This window comes from Arachis ipaensis, chromosome B7 (assembly GCF_059453495.1).
Source record: "Arachis ipaensis isolate K30076 ecotype BB chromosome B7, ASM5945349v1, whole genome shotgun sequence".
NCBI classification, from domain to species: domain Eukaryota; kingdom Viridiplantae; phylum Streptophyta; class Magnoliopsida; order Fabales; family Fabaceae; genus Arachis; species Arachis ipaensis.
The window spans coordinates 13,026,896-13,044,081 of record NC_142442.1 but is presented as its reverse complement, the minus strand read 5'-3'; the positions used below and the strand labels follow the sequence as shown (position 1 = coordinate 13,044,081).

The 17,186-nt window shown below is 34.3% G+C and overlaps 2 pseudogenes; both read right to left on the bottom strand.

The window, feature by feature from the left end:
• Window positions 1-1,406: 1,406 nt before the first annotated feature.
• Window positions 1,407-8,560, bottom strand: LOC110264993 (uncharacterized; annotated as a pseudogene).
• Window positions 8,561-8,849: 289 nt separating this feature from the next.
• On the bottom strand, window positions 8,850-12,401 carry LOC110264992 (uncharacterized; annotated as a pseudogene).
• Window positions 12,402-17,186: the final 4,785 nt, after the last annotated feature.

Sequence of the window (17,186 nt, the reverse complement as noted above, 5' to 3'; positions counted from 1 at the left end):
TTTGTTAACTATATTAATATTCTACGTGTAATAATCTAAACATTATATCTTAATATTAGTTTTAAAACCTATGACATTAGTATTAATATAATGATTGTTGAACTATTCTATATGTTAAAACAATATTATATGTTAATATTCCTGTTTTTGATTATATTAAGTTATTAACGAATATTAATGTTATTATATGTTTATATTAAAATATATTTATTTTTAAAATTTTCACGCTAATGATACATAAATATATTATTAATAAATATAGTATTAATTTAAGATTAATTTGAATAATATATATAATTAATATTAACGTTATTCGAATATATATTTTAGTAAAGGTACATAGATTTTAAATAATATATATTTATGTTATTTAAAATATATATAAAATTTTTTTAATCATTAACATAATTTGTATAATTTTGCTGTATGTCAACCTAAATTTTTTCATGTTGATTCATATTTAGGTGGTGAAAATTTTTAAATCGAAAAAATTGATTCCACTAGAATACACTACAGGATAAGCGGTGAATGGCCGCGGTTTATTTGTCGAATTGCGGCGGTTTTGAACTGCCGCTAAACAGATTGCCAGCGAAGCAACATCCGCAGTGCATAAGGGCGCGGGAATTACATTTTGCGGCGGTTACCAGCAACCGCTGGCATAACCGCCGCAAATCAGCGGTTTTGCGTCAAACACCTTAGTGGTGGTTTATAACCGCCGCAGTTTTAAGGATCGTATTTAATGAAATTGATTTGCGGCGGTTTTAGAACCGACGCTATTTGAGGCTTCGTTTTTCTAATATTTTATTCCCGGCGGGTTGAAACCGCCGCTATTCCGACCTTTTTTTTTTGCGTAATTTTACAAACTTGGCCTTTTTTTTTCTAAACTAATTTTAATTTAAAGAATCTTAACGTTACTTAATTTTTGTTATTTTTTATATTTTATATATTTTTTCCCATCTTTCTTAATTAAAGAATATTAAACATTTTTTCTCCGAAAAGTCTGCACTATGGAAAAAAAAACTCATTAATATTTAACTGCAAAGCAATCTAACATGTCTATTTTAATAATGTCAATAACGTATTTCAATAGTCATCCAAAAAGGTAAAGTACTTGGCTAATACTTAATGCCCCATATTTAACATAAACAAAACATGTACTGAAAATCTAAGTATCACATAAATCCTAATATCTATGTTCCTCCATGTCTGTCCAAAGAATTCATCCGTGCAGCGATGTCTGGAGGCAGCTCCCCACATTGCTGTTGGACCAGATAACTCAGCACACTCTCTATTTCCTGCCTCTTCGTCTTCTCTACTGCTAATTCATCCTCAATTGCTTTCCTATTCAATTTTTCGGTCGTCACCTCCGCTTGTAGTTCACACAGCATCCTTTGGGTCTCTTCTACTTAAGCTCTATCCACCGGCGGCTGCGAACTCGGACGGAAGAGTTGACTTGGTGTCGGCCCGTGTCCCATCCCACGCACTCTACCCGGGTGCTCTTTGCCCAGAGCTTGGGCAAGGGAATCATTCTCTGACAATATTCTTGTAGATTCATCCAGTTGCTCAAGCTCAGATATTTTTTCCTGCAGGCATAAACATAATTACACAATCACACCAGGCTAATAGCATACTCAAGACATTTTAATTGCTAAACGCAACATGTTACAACATATATGACTAAGTGTACTTACACCAATCCTCCGAGCTTCTTCATGTATATAGCTGCCATCAGATCTTTTGTGCTTTAGGATCCATAGTTCTCCCCTACCAACAGTCCTTCCTTGTAGTTGTGACTGTGAGAATAAAATTTATCCCATGAATTTCACTTCTATAAATTTTTTCAATACTTCTAACATTGTTTACTCTATGAATAAATCAACACTAAAAGCCACTAATTCTCTATTACAAGTTTATATTACCTCTTCTTCTCTAGCCCTTGCCAAGCTTTTAGATCCGCCAGTGTGCATGTAAAGTTGCTTCTTTCGATTCAGCGCGTTTTGCTTGCACTTCGCCTATTAAAAATCAACAGTAAGCTTGAATTCAATGAAGTACTAAAACTTGCTTAGTATAGTATACATATATCCTACGTTGCAAGAGACTCAAAATAATGGGGCATTAAGTATACTAGTGTGGAATTTGAGTAAACTGTACGTAATCTAAATTTAAGTATTGCTTTAACAAAAAGAATAGTTATACAGATGCAGTCCCTATTTACATATAAGAAGTTAACAATATTATTTTATTTCTAATATGCAAATGCCACCCATAACTCATACCACAACTAACGGAAAAAACATTTAGCAGCCCCTGTGAGATAGTCTAATAACAATCATATAGCATAAATTATAATAATAGGGGTACTCAAATTAAATTAATTGTCTTATATGGTAACCTACAACAAATAAGGTTCTAATAAGGAAGAATGGTGTACACCAATCTCAGCATCATGCATGTATATATTAAGATCTTAGTCAAACAGCCTGTGCTAGGAATTGATGTATTAAAGTGAATTAATCATGTATACTAATCAACATGGTTCAAATTCAGCTCAATTAGAATAAAATTTATTTATTTATACCAAATCATATCAACAAAACAAACGGATTACATTTTTTGATTTCAAGGAAATTCATTTTTTAAAAAAGTATATGTATTAAATGAATGGGGTACCTTTGTTGCAGGATCATTACGATACTCAATGAACCACTTCCAATGCTCTCTAGGAATTCCCTCCGGGCGCTGCTCAAGATTATGCTCAAGTGTCCTTGTTGGTTTGTAATGCGAGTCAAACAGCCTCCCCCTTGTGTCCTTCTAAGACTTCCCCATTTGTTTCAAAAATAATTTCTTGATTAAACCACTGCTATCCTGGAAGTGGAACATCTCCTGCGACGACAATGTCCAACTGTAAGTATTTGCAAGTTATATGTTTGATATGATTAAACAATAAGAAAATGAATTACCTTTATACAATCGTCATAAACCCTGTCTTTGCCCCGCACCTTTGCCCAACTCTTTTCACAGATAGAAAATTTGCTATAATCAGAACCCAGCGCTCCTAGAATGCCACTCAACAGGCCAGCTCCATCTCCGACTACCTGCAGTTCCTCATTGAACCTCAGGATGATCTTGCTACCATTAAGAGACCGCTCCATAGCCTCTCTCACACTCATTTTAGCTTGCTTGATTATTCCTTCAGAATCTAACAATAAAGAAGGAAAAATGTAATTTATGTGCTCAATGTGCCCCACATGTAAGGAGCATAACAAAATCATAAGCTGATCAATTAAAAAGATTTTAAGTTCAACACTTGTTACCAATGAGATCAACATCCCAAAACTCAGTAGTCTTTCGTCGTTTGCGCTTTGTAGCATCAGAAGCAGCAAACATCCTGTCAATGTGTTCCTCAAACGAATCTGCCTCGTTCGCCTCAGGGTCAATGGCTTCATTGCACGGTTCCGTCACTCGTGAACCGTTAGCGGCCTGTGGCTCAGGTCTTGGTTCGCTCCTGGGCGGACGAAAGGGTTGCAGAATAGCCGCTGCGGAGACACCACCATTACTAGGGGGCAGAGGGATGAGCCAGTCATCGTCATCGGATGGTGAAGACACAGGAGGTGCAGCTGGAGGCTGCTGACGCAGTGGCTCCACTCTTGTGCCTTTCTTGAAGCGAGTTTTCCTGGGCATCTTACAGTCCTAGTAAAAACACATGTATCATGCCAAAAAGAAAAATTAATTCCTCATGGAAGAATAGAATAATTGACTAACAAATATCATTACTCACATTTTAACTATGTAACAACATATTAAAAACCAATCTATATATGTACATATAGTGATTATATAAATAGAATCTATTTTTTCCAAATGATCCAACTACATGTAAATTAGAAAAATCTAATGAAATTTCGTGGGGAAATCTGTTAATGGACGAGGACACTAATAAAGCCATAGGATTTTCTGTACAGAAATGATACCTTATATACAGAATTATTAATTAAGGTACTATGATTAAAATTACCATTTTTAATATTCCTATTTATCATAGGTGTATTAAATTCCAAATATTTTTAATTAACGTACTATGATTAAAATTAACATCCATCATTAATAATCATTACCAGAATAAATTAAGAAATCATGGTTAAAATTAGCATCCATCATTAATAATCCTAACAGAATTAATTAAGAAAATATGACTAAAGTTAATATTCCCAAATTTGCATGAACAATATCTACTCCATTAGATTCACCATTCCCGTTATCAATGTTTATATTCATAGCAGTTGTGCCAATCGCAGTTTTTTTTAATCAAGAGAATGTTTTTTTACTTAATATAATTAACTTAGAAATTAGAAGGAACTATCAGTGGCCATATTCTTGCACCCTTTTTTACAGTTATATTGAAGACTAGAACATGCAACCCCCCAAACGACTTATATTTCATATGTGAATGTTCATACCCACATAGAATTCAAGTTAAAGTTAAGTTAATTAAAAAAAACAGATTGATTGCATGCAATTAGAACCGGTCAGCATCTCATTTAATTTGTACTTGTGGCCAGTGGATGTCAGGTAATGTGGTTTCTTCCTAATAGCATTGACACATAGTGCACGAACTCAACTAAAAATGCTCAGCTCATCACAACATAGATAACTGACCCAATATGAGCAACATAACTATGAGCATGAAAGAGCTAGAACTTGTTACCTCAACGAGCACGACGACCGGGTGGAAGAGGATGTGACTGACGACCGCGAGGGAGGCAAGGGCGCACCAACGACGACTACACTGCTCAAAACCAACCACGGGGAGAGTGAAAACAAGGGTTCAGCTATGGGAGGATTGTGCGTGCAACTGGGGCTCATGTGAGGAAGTTTTGGAATTTACTTTATTACCTTAACCGCTTCGAGGCTTGACGGTGGTGTGGGCCTTGAGATAGTATAAACCCACTAGGCCACTACTAATTCAGCCTGTTTTCCTAATTATATAAACTGACTAATAGAAACCTCAAATTAAACACCACGAGTTCACCGTTTTCATAATTGTAAAAAGATAATATATCAATGTTTAATTTTGTTCACTAATCCCAATATATAAAACAATAAGACTAAATTTAGTTCACTAATCCCAATATATTCAAAATTTAGTCTCTAAATTATTGTGTGTAATACTAAATTTTTCTTACATTTTATATAAGAAATTAACAAGTGTTATTTTTATTTTGTGAGAATACCTTTAAAAAAAATTTGTCAATAATACTAAATTTTTCCTACATTCTGTATAAAAAATTAACAAGTGTTATTTTTATTTTGTGAGAGTACCTTTAAAAAAAATTGTCATTTGATTTATGAATTAGTTAAAAAAATTCTTTTAGTCCATGAATTATTTATTTTTTAAAATTAATTTATAATATTTTGATTTATAGTAAGAATGCTAATTTATTTAGAATTACAAATATAACAACAAAGTAAAATTTAAAAAGATGAGAAAATATTCATATGCAAAACCGGAATATAAGTACATATTCATACATATAAAATAATTTTTAATATTGAATATTTAAAAAAATATTCATACGTACCAAATAATTTAGATTATGTTTCAGACTCCAGATTTGTTCTTTAAGTTTTTTTCCTCATCTTTTTAAATTTAACTTTGTTGTTATATTTATAATTTTAAATAAATTATCATTCATACTATAAATCAAAATATTATAAATTAATTTAAAAAAATAAATAATTCATGGACTAAAGAATTTTTATTAACTAATTCATAAATTAAATGACAAATTTTTTTTAAAGATATTCTCACAAAATAAAAAATAACACTTGTTAATTTCTTATACAAAATGTAAGAAAAATTTAATATTATTGACAAAAATTTTTTAAAGGTACTTTCACAAAATAAAAATAACACTTGTTAATTTGTTATACAAAATGTAAGAAAAATTTAGTATTATACACAATAATTTAGAGACTAAATTTTGAATTTAAATATTTATTTTTTTAATATTTATTGTTTGTAGTATTTAATATTATTTATGCATACTTAAATATTTAATAAAAACTATTTAATTTTATTGATAAAGTAAACACAATAAAATATATTTCTTTAATGGTAATTCATTACAGTTCAAAAATTATTGTTTTTCTTTGGCCCAATTTTTTTGCCCAATACAACAAAAATATATTTGTAATTAAAGTTTCATTAGTATTAATATTTAATTAAAAAAGACAAAATCTGAAGTTTGATGTATTTGTCTTATCACATCTGAACAAAGTAATAATAGCAAGAGATAGGTGTCACTCCTAAACCTATGCCACCTTAGTTTCTTCATGTGTAGAAAAAAAATTATTTCTACACCATAGAATTCACCTCACCTTTATTTAATTGAATTTTGACAGTGAATTCAAGAATGAAAATTCTACACCTTGTATTTGTTGGAAAGACAATTTTCACCACAAATTCTTCGAGTAGCTGGTACCAAGTAGGCAATAAAAAATTAACCATAGTAAAAGTAATAAAAAGGTACCAAAAAAATATTGAATAGGTCAGCTAAATACCTTTGTGTTTGAAATGAATCCAAATTGAATTCTGTACAAAAAGTGAGGAAAATAACTAGACATAACAACGAAAACATAACTAGGATTCAACTAAGCAAATAATGAGTCACATTATTTGACAAAAACACCAGCAGAAGAAATCAGGGTAGAGATGGATCATTCTATCTGGTTCTCGTCTGGTGTTTTATTGAGGTCATAATTTCTCATGGTAGCCTTGTCACCGATCCAAACAACCTCGTCGGAACTGTTGCTGGGCACGAGTTCTTCTTCCAGTGAGTCTGGAACTACCTCCCCTAAATCTTCTGTTTCCTCTTGAAGCTCCTCTTGGGATAATCCTGAAAGTTGCATCGCAACAAAACGATTTGAATAACATTACTAAATTTTATAGAGAACATGGTCTGGCTGCCATATTCTACAAGGCTTGTTAGACTAACGTTCCCAGAGTTTCGTGAGTCCTCTTTCTATGAAATAGAATTCCTCTCGGGCCGCAAAATCTAGTTCAACCAAGATATTATTCTCGCATAGAGCCTAAATTAAAACAAAAAAAATCATCAGAACAATTGGGCATTCCAACAAACTAGGAAGACATTACATAGGGTAATCTGAAAGTCTTCATGGGGAGGGGATTTGTTGACTCAATTCAGCAAGATTCATCCCAAAGTTTTATCTTTTAACCTGATAATATTTATTAGGGTATGCTTTCTCAAGAATACAATAAAGAACGAGACACAAAAAAAAAAGATTTTGCTTGAAATATAGATGCTTTATGAAGGAGATCAATCAAAGCAATCACAGCACATAGCCGAAAATGATGATCCGCATCTGTCATAATGATGAAAAACCATATAAGAATCACAAAAATTAAACCGGTAATTAAACTAATAAAGTACATGTGTTATTATTCTCTATCTCTTGTGATTTCAACATTATATATAGTGATTAATATCTTTCAAAGAAAAAGGTTGATGCGTTTATTAGCATTAATCAATGACCCAAAAATCGTTATATAAGACAATTTTCTATTCGTAATATGATTTTGAGTGATGCTTAGGATCTATTTGGGTGAACTTCTATAAAATAATAATTATTTTAAGTGATTTTTTTAAAAAAATTATATTTAAATATCTCGTATAAAAATACTTTTTTATTTAACAATTATGTTGGATAAAATAATATAAAAATATTTGTTTGTTCATATGTTATGTTAAAAAAAAATTTTATGTAACAAAATTAAAATAATAAATTATAACTTTTAAAAAAATATTTTTTATTTTTTTAGTATTTTTATTTTTACTATAGAAATTTATTAAACACAAGAAAAATATATATTTTATCAAAAAAAATTTTAATAACTTAGTGAGACCTAAATAGGAACTTATGGGAGTATGTATATTTAACATAGAATGAAAAGAAATTATATCTATATATTCAAACCAATTATTGTTTCAGTTATCCTATCCCTAGCATGCAACTGTACTCTCTATATATATATATATATAGTTTGATTTTACTTTTTTTAAAATCAATAATATATATGTTAACATTCATTGAGCCTTAATATCTTGCAAAATATTAAAGTGATGTCCAAAATATTATAAATAACAATAACAATAATAACATTTAATTAGCTGATTTTATACCTTGACCTCCTCCAGTATTTTATGGGAATGTTTAAGATCTGTAGTTGTAAAGAATTCGAAGCCAAATTTCTTCCGGTACTTCGCTCCAAATTGACACAAATCCTACAACATTCAGAGTTGTATAAATCATCCGATAGTTGGCTTTGTCTTATGGTTATGGTTATAGAACCCTTGATTGGTCAGCCAGTTTGGATACGTACCGAAATTAGTTCAGTAGGTGCCCTACTAATAGATGTACCTATGTGCCTGTGTGCGGAGAATGCATCCAACCATGATCTAATAGGCGAATTGTTGAACCATAAATCTCGAGCGAATGAAATTGCGTGCTCAAGTGAAGAGAACGGAGATGCCTCTTGCATCGAGCGGACGAAAAAAAAGCTGCTGGCACACATAAAGAGGTCATTCTCTTCTAATTTTTTTGCTTAGTCCCAACACATAAAAGGGTGAGCAAGAGAACTCTAAGTATACAGGTCTTGCATATTAAATCTCAAGATACATACACTTAAAAAAGGCAAAATTAAATAAGATCAAAGTCGATCCAGACGACTGATTTTTATTATTATCCTATTTGCTTATAAATGAAATTTCAAGAGTATAATAAGGGGAAAGGTCCAAGTGTGCATGTCATATATTGTTATCCAAATATATCTAGGAATCAGCAGCATCTTCACCGGTTTTGAATGCGTCAGGCATGGGTTCTTCTAAGTCGCCATCCCTTGTCAACGAGATACCTTCAACATCACGCTTAGACAAATCAGTCAGACTTTGTTGGAGGGAAAGTTCGACCTCACAGTGTTCATTGTATTCACCCATGTCAAACAAATCTCTCGGCTTCACATGGACCACTACGCTCCATTTCTTATCGACTTCATCGTCCACATAGTATACAAGGCGAGCCTCGGAAGCAAGAATGTACGGCTCGTCATCTTCACGATCATCAGTGTGAATCAGATTGCTAAAGTTAACACAGGTGTGTCCCAAAATGTCTTGCTTTATGCCTCTACCGGACGTGGTATCTGCCCAAATGCATCTAACAAGGCCACAGAAAATTGGCCATTGTAATTCAGCTCAATGATATCTACCAATCTTCCATAATAGGAGACGCCACCAACAGCCATGTTACTGTCACGAGCGCTTGCATAACTTCTAGTGTCAGAAGTGACACAAACCCCGCAATTCTGGGCTCTCATTCCATCCTCTCTTGATAGGGTTCTAAACCCGAATCCGTTGACATTGTACGCCTTAAAGCGCTTTGCTTGAATATTGGGGCCACATGCGAGCCACTGTAGTTCTCTCGGGTGCATCGTACTTCCCAGTGGTATCTACCAATGAAATAAAGATTATTAGATTTGAGTGGGAGGAGGCAAGATATTAACAAAACTATAAATGGAAGAGCCACACAGAAGATTCACCTTATTCTTGAACCACTCGGCGAATTCTCTATGGACAACCCTGTCAATGTAGGCTTCGTTTCTTTTGCCAATACTTCGTAGCTGTCTTTTTCTACTAGCCCAAAAATCCCTAAGCATACCATGTGGATCTACTGTTAAAGGTATAAACAAATATTGCCTTCGGGTACAATATGATTCTAAGTGTAATAACTGCACTTACTCTAAGAAATTCTCCACAGCTGCGCAATTGACCAATACGTGACGATGTGCTTGAAGTCTCTCGGTTGGTGAAAGATTCAAACTCTCAGAATCCCCTATCGCTTTGCCAATCAGTGGGAACATGCTTGTCGTGTTATTATTCGCATCTTCGCTCGGTCGATCATCAACACGCAATGGTCGATTGATCCTGCTTTCAACGTTATCCAGATATCTCGAACAAAAAGTGAGAATCTCATCGGATAAGTAGCCCTCTGCAATTGATCCTTCCGGTGCTGCCCTATTATGCACGTACTGCTTAAGACGACCTAGGTACCTTTACGAGAGAGATATGTGTTAGGTTGTTAGCTTATGAAATAACTCAAATGTAAAATTAGTCTTATAGTTACCTTTCAATTGGATACATCCACCTATAATGGACCGGGCCCCCTAGGCGTACCTCTTCGACCAGATGTGCAGTTAGGTGTACCATGACTGTGAAGAAAGATGGTGGAAAAATTATCTCCATTTGACAAAGAATGAGGATCACATGTTCCTGTAGGAGAGGAAGTTGTTGAGGGTCTATAGATTTACTGCATAGTCGTCTAAAGAAAGTTGACAAATCAGCCAGGACGACTGCCACTGGGGCTTCCAATACATTCCTGATAGCTATTGGGAGAAGATGTTCCATGAGAATGTGGGAGTCGTGATTTTTCAAGCCGGTTATTTTTCGCTGTTGTAGGTCAATACAGCGAGATATGTTGCTTGAATGACCATCTGGAAAGACCACATTCTTTAAGTTCCTAAGAAAAACGTCCTTCTGTGAATTCGACATGGAGAATATTGCAGTGGGATACTTTCCATCTTCTCGTGGCCAGAGTTCACACCTAATTCCCATCAGCTGGAAGTCTTTTCGAGCTTTGAGGTTGTCCTTGGATTTACCACTATCGTTCAGTATCATGTAGATAATGTTGTCGCACACATTTTTCTCTATGTGCATCACGTCTAGATTGTGACGCAACAAATTATACTCCCAATATGGGAGTTCAAAGAATATACTCCTTTTTTTTCAAGGAGACTCATCTTGTAATGCAGCCTGTTGTCCGCGCGCTCTTTTACCGGCTTCCCTTTGCACCTTGCCAAGCTTGACATGCACATTATCCAACTGTCTCAAAATATCTCCACCCGACAATGTTACAGGCGGACCTCTGACCTCTACCTTTCCATCAAATCTGACTCGGTCCTGCCGAAATCTGTGGCCTTGATTCAGAAAGTGCCGATAACCCATGAAACACCATTTCTGACTAAACGTGAGTCGCTTAGACTCGGCATCCAGGTTGCACGTAGGACATGCTTTTCCACCGTACGTATTCCACCCAGATAAGTTGCCCAACCCTGGAAAATCGCTGATTGTCCACATTAGCGCAGCATGCAGCTTGAATGTTTTTTTCTCGCTAGCGTCGTACGTATCAACACCACCCCACAGCTGCTTCAACTCTGTTATCAACGACTGTAAGTAGACATCTATGTTATTACCAGGCATCTTGGGACCGGGGATAATCATAGACAGCAAGAAAGAGCTGGGTCTCATACAACTCCATGGGGGTAGGTTGTAGGGGATGAGAATCACGGGCCAGATCGAGTACCTTGAGCTGAGATTTCTGAAGGGATTAAAGCCATCGCTAGCTAAGGCTAAGCGAACACTGCGTGGATCGACACTGAAGTGAGTATATCTTCTATCAAATGCCTTCCATGCCTCTCCGTCTCGTGGATGCCTCAAAAAACCATCCGAGTTAAGACCTTTCTTGTGCCACAACATGTCAACAGATGTCTTACTGGACATGAACATCCGCTGCAGTCGTGGAACAAGGGGAAAGTACCGAAGAACCTTCGCCGCCTGCGGCTTCCCTTTCTTCTTAACAACCACATTGATCCGGACAATGGAATTCCTCCTAGTCTTTTGCTTCCATCTCGAGGTCCCACATATCTTGCACCTAGACAGTTCTTGATCGCTGCCCTGATATAGCATGCAGTCATTCGAACATGCATCTATCTTCTTGTACGCAATACCGAGCTTTCGTATGATCCTCTTGGCATCGTGCAGTGAAGTCGGAATCTTTGCATGCTCAAAGGCCTCACACAGTAACTCTAGTATCATTCTGAATGCCTTGTTGCTCACGCTGCACATGTACTTTATATGGTATAGCTTGACCAAGAAAGCCAACTTCGAGAATTTCGCACAACCCGGATACAATTCCTGCTCTCCATCCTCAAGCAGCTCATCAAAATGACGGGCTGCCTGACTAGGTTTGCTGTACAAATAAGGCAACTCTTCGGCATCCCCCTCAAAATCTTTGTTGCTCGAGTCATCTTCATCGACAACAGAACCTGGAAAGTTGAATGCCTCACGAACCATGTCGCGCATTGGATCTCGGTAGTCGCTACCATGGTTAGTTTCTTGTGTCTCAGTAGAACTCTCTCCTACGTGTCTCTCCCCGTGATGTAACGAAAAAGTATACTTAGCAGGAAACGATTTTAACAGCAAGTGATCGTAAGCATCCTCTCTAGTTTGGAATAGCCGGAACCCACACGAAGGACATGGACAATGTATCATCCCATCGGATGATGCATTCGCAAATGCGAAATCCAAAAATTTGTTCAACCCGGCCTTGTATTCGACACTACCTTGTGGCCTTGAGATCCAACTCTTATCTATATCTATTTTTATGATGTTCATATAAACGAATGAATAAAACTTTAATAAGGAAATACAAATAGAAAATAATAAAAAAAAATTCAGACGAACTGTCCAACGGGATATATTAAAGGGAAAATTATTCTGAAGAACCGTTAGGAAGATTTAATTATTAAAAAGGACCTTTAATATCAAAATTATTAAGAAGAACTAAATCTTTTTATAATGTTTAAGATGTAGAATCAAATCTTTTATAATATTTTTTATTTTTGTGATCTTTACCCAACGAAAAAAAAAGACAAAAGATCATAAAAGTAATAAATAAATAACTAAATAAATAATAAAATTACTAAAAATTTTAAAAATATAAAAATAATTAATATAAAAATTATAAAAAAATAAATAAACAGTTAAAAATTAATATTTTAATAATCAAATCTCCCTGACAATCTTTTAGACTAAATTTTTTAAAAGTAATTAACTAATTAATCTCAAGTGAATATTCATACATATCTATATAGCGTTAAGAATCAAACAACATATATTAAAGATTTTAAAAATTAAATAAAAGTATAGTTAAGAATATATTTATTTTCTTATAATAAGATTTGGTTCTTCTTCTTAAATATTATAAAAAGATTTGGTCCTTTTTAATAATTTTAGTATTAAAGATCCTTTTTAATAATTAAATCTTCATAACGGGAGAGTAATATTTGATATTAATTCAGTAAGTAATCCAAAAGAGAGAACGGAAGAATAACCCGGAAATGAAACATAGATAAAGGTACTTGTATCCGGGATAATAGATAGAATATAAATGGTATTAGGAAGGTTGCTTACTCATGGTCTAATTCTGCACTTTTAAGAAATTACTGGAAGAAAGAATTTCTGGTTCCGAAGCCAAAAAATGAAATGGAAAAGAAGAGCTTCCTTAAAAAAAAGGGAGACGAAAAGAAGTTAGAGTGTAAAGATATAAAACACAAAAGTATAAATAACAGATCACATTGCACAAAAAAACAACAAAGCCTTTGAATCTTTTCATGTCGAGAGTGAAATAAATTGAAAAATGTTTTGGGGAGCATCTCTTCCCACACCTCCAGCACTTGTTTCCCATCTTCCAAGTTACCTTTTCATTTTGCGGTATCCTTATTTATTAGATTTTCAGTGATACATCATTATTTGTGTTTCATTTATGATCATTTTTATATATACATTAACGGTACATGTCAGTGAGATAAATCAAGGTTCCTGATATGAGAACTGTAACGAATTCATCATACAAATCATTAATCATAGTAAATAATATAAGGAAATGGCTAATGCATGTGGGAAGTGAGATCCCCAAAGAAATTGTAGCCACTGTATGTTACATAAAGAAAGCCATCTTCATCCTTCTCTTCATATATGGTTTAAATAATTGCTCCTGTAGGAGGAAGTACATTGTCCACTAAAATGAAGATGGCCTTTTCAGTACTTAATTATTGATATTATTACCAAAAGAGTATAACTAATACTCCACCTTAAATTTGTCATTTATCAGCTGGATAAAGAAAATCAATGACCATGATCACTGGCTAAGAACTAAGATGTAAATACACAATTCAGATGCAGTTCAACAAGAATTAATTCAGGTCCTATCATAATATAAAGAAACATATCAAGGGAAGAAAAATATAGTAAGAAGTCTAATCGGCAACTTTATTATATCATGGTGCATATATTAATATCAACCAAAGTTGATGTAAAATATTTCATTGAAAGTAGCATACCGCTGCACTATCCTCAGCTTTAAAAGTGAACACAATTTGATTAGTATACCCCAAAACAGCTCCACTAATCATATTATATACATCTTGCTGTGTTATTTTTAGACCAACCCCTCAAAAGTTCCTCACTATCAACTTATTTTAAGGCTACATAAACAGCTCTACTAGTCATTTTATATTACCAAAAGAAAGATTAATACTAAAGCGAACCAAATAGTACAAATCAAAGTAATCATGAACCAATTTGAAAAATAATAAGTGCTAGAATCCCAACACAATCTTAGGGAACAAACTCGGTCAATGAAGTAACAGAAAAGAGAAACTCAGTAAGGTCTTGAACAGAGCACTTTTTTTTGGTCTTAAACAGAGCAAGAGGAAACAAAAATGTGATTAACAAAGTACAAAAGCTAAACTTAGTAACTAAGAATTCTAAAAAAAATGAAACTTTATAAGTAAACACGCAGAGTCCATATATAATATCTCCATTGTTTTTCATACTTGGAAAATTGACCAAAATCCTATCTTATGTAAACCAAGTTCTCTATCAATAATTAGTATATAAACCAGCCAAGCTAGCTAACTGCGGAAACTAATTAAGTACTAATTTCAAGTTTCACATAAATAATAATATAAAGGAAACCTCTAATTATTTAAAAAAAAATTAAACTAATTAAAATAAGTACATAAATAATTATATCTCTAATTGATATTTATTAAGTCAAATTTCACTTCCTACTATTACTATTACTTAAAAACTCCAAGTGCATTTTATCCTCGTTGATTAATCATTATGTATACATAGTTACATACTGTTTTAATTTATTTAATATATAAACTAAAAGAATGGTCAATCATCCATTCATAGGAGACATATATGAAATAATATGTGATTAACAATTGCTTCTCTTCTAGTGACATGTAAACATAAAGAGACTGTCATATATATTCTGATTTATCTGCCCCCTCTCTATCTCTCTCTGATATGTTTCCTTTTATAATAATATATAGTAGAAACTAGGCCTTGCAGCTTGTATTATGGCATAACAGCAGACAAAATGAGACAGCATAAAACATGCATGGTGAAACCAGCAGCTATGTCTAAGTATATGAATCAACGACTGACATAACATGGAGTATTTCTATAGACCACAGCTAGATAAAACTTAGCTCGTTCATTCTTCCGTCCAGGCACAGGAAGAGAAATATATAATAAATGAATAAATGTATTAATTATTCTGTTGAAATCTGTTGAACATAACAGGTACCAATCAGTCCAACTAAAAATGGATAAAGACTCATGTATCTATATGTTTGTTATAACTTAGTAACTCCTCTTGATCTCAACAGTTAATTCATTAGTCAGAGTTTTTGGAAATTAGAATGTCACCAAATATACTATATTATCAGTTATCCAACATAATCCAAAACTCACATAATATTACTTATTCCAATTTAATATTACTAATAATAGGCAAAAGATGCAGTGGTGAGACGTTGTCAATGCAGGTAAGTATTGGTTATAACACAGACAATATTATGGTTACGTCAGGATCAAATCCTTCTTACTATAACCCTTTCCTAACTAGGAGAATGATCAATTCCACTACTCACATATGCAAAAGATGAATGGATGCAATATTACTAAATAAAATTTATCATAGTGGATTCAAATTTCCAAGCTTAGAGGCAGACCATAGATGCAGGATAGAATGCAAAGAGCACAATGGAGATCATCATGAAAACTGTAGCGTTTGTACGTATTTCCAGTTCTGTACACGCACCTAAAAGGAATGATGACAACCACTTTGCATCTATATATCAGGATTAGCCCAGAACCTTGTAACTAGATTAGTTTATTTAATTTCACAGTTTAAAAGTAGCATACACAGGGAGGGGGTTCAGTGATGGTTCAAAGGCTAATGGGGTTTTCTTTTCTCTCATCCAAAATATTGCTTGACTCAGTCCAACTCACACGATTACCCTTCAAGTACAACTAACTACAGCCGGTTTAAGAAGGCAATATAAATTTGATGATCGATCGTAAGAGAAAGGGGAGGAATAAAGCAACAATGAACAATCGAATGAGCATCAAAGAATCCGTATAATTAAATCAAACCAACGGTATCAACATGCTTTTATGTTCACTCAAACCACTCAACCTTATTTCTCAGCTCCACACTCATCACACAAAGCGAAAAGTACTCTATCTGTCTACACAATATGAGATTGACTCAAGGGTGAGAGACAGACGATATTAACGTGAACCAATCAAGTCTCCATACTGAATATAAAAATTAACGGATGAATTCATCATTGATGATCATGGACAGAGGTATTATACCCTAATTTTTGTTATCTTTTGGAAGATAAACTTGCAATTTGCTAATTAATCACACTGAATGAAATCCCTAACTCGAAACCGCTTCAATTAGCCACAATTTATAGAAGATATAGACAAATACATGTTCAGAACTCTGAACCAATAATGAAAACCAGAAAAAAAGCTCAATGTAGAAGAACAAACCGGTGAAAAGGGGAGGCAGCGATAGCTAGGATTCGCGCACGGTGGAGGACGGTGTCGGGGTTTCACGCACTACCGATGAGATGCTCAACTTCGTCGCCGGTGATGGAACCACGGTTGGCTACTGCGTGATTCGACGGCGAACACGGAAGCGCCGGGTGGAGCAGATGGTACGCGGCTCTGCTCCCGCTCGTGTTTGGCGCGCTACCAAAATGAAGTGACGGGTTTCTGCAAATCTGGGGGGAGGGGGTTTCAATTAATGGCAGTAAAGTAAGAGGGGGAATTGAATTAAGGAATTGAAACTCACCTAGCGGAGTTTCTGGGTGTACTCGTGGGTAGGTTGCGCCAGAGGGAGGTTGGGTGCTCTTCGCGCCTCTGCTCGTGCTTTCGTTCGCGCCAAGAGGTTAAGTGAAATCA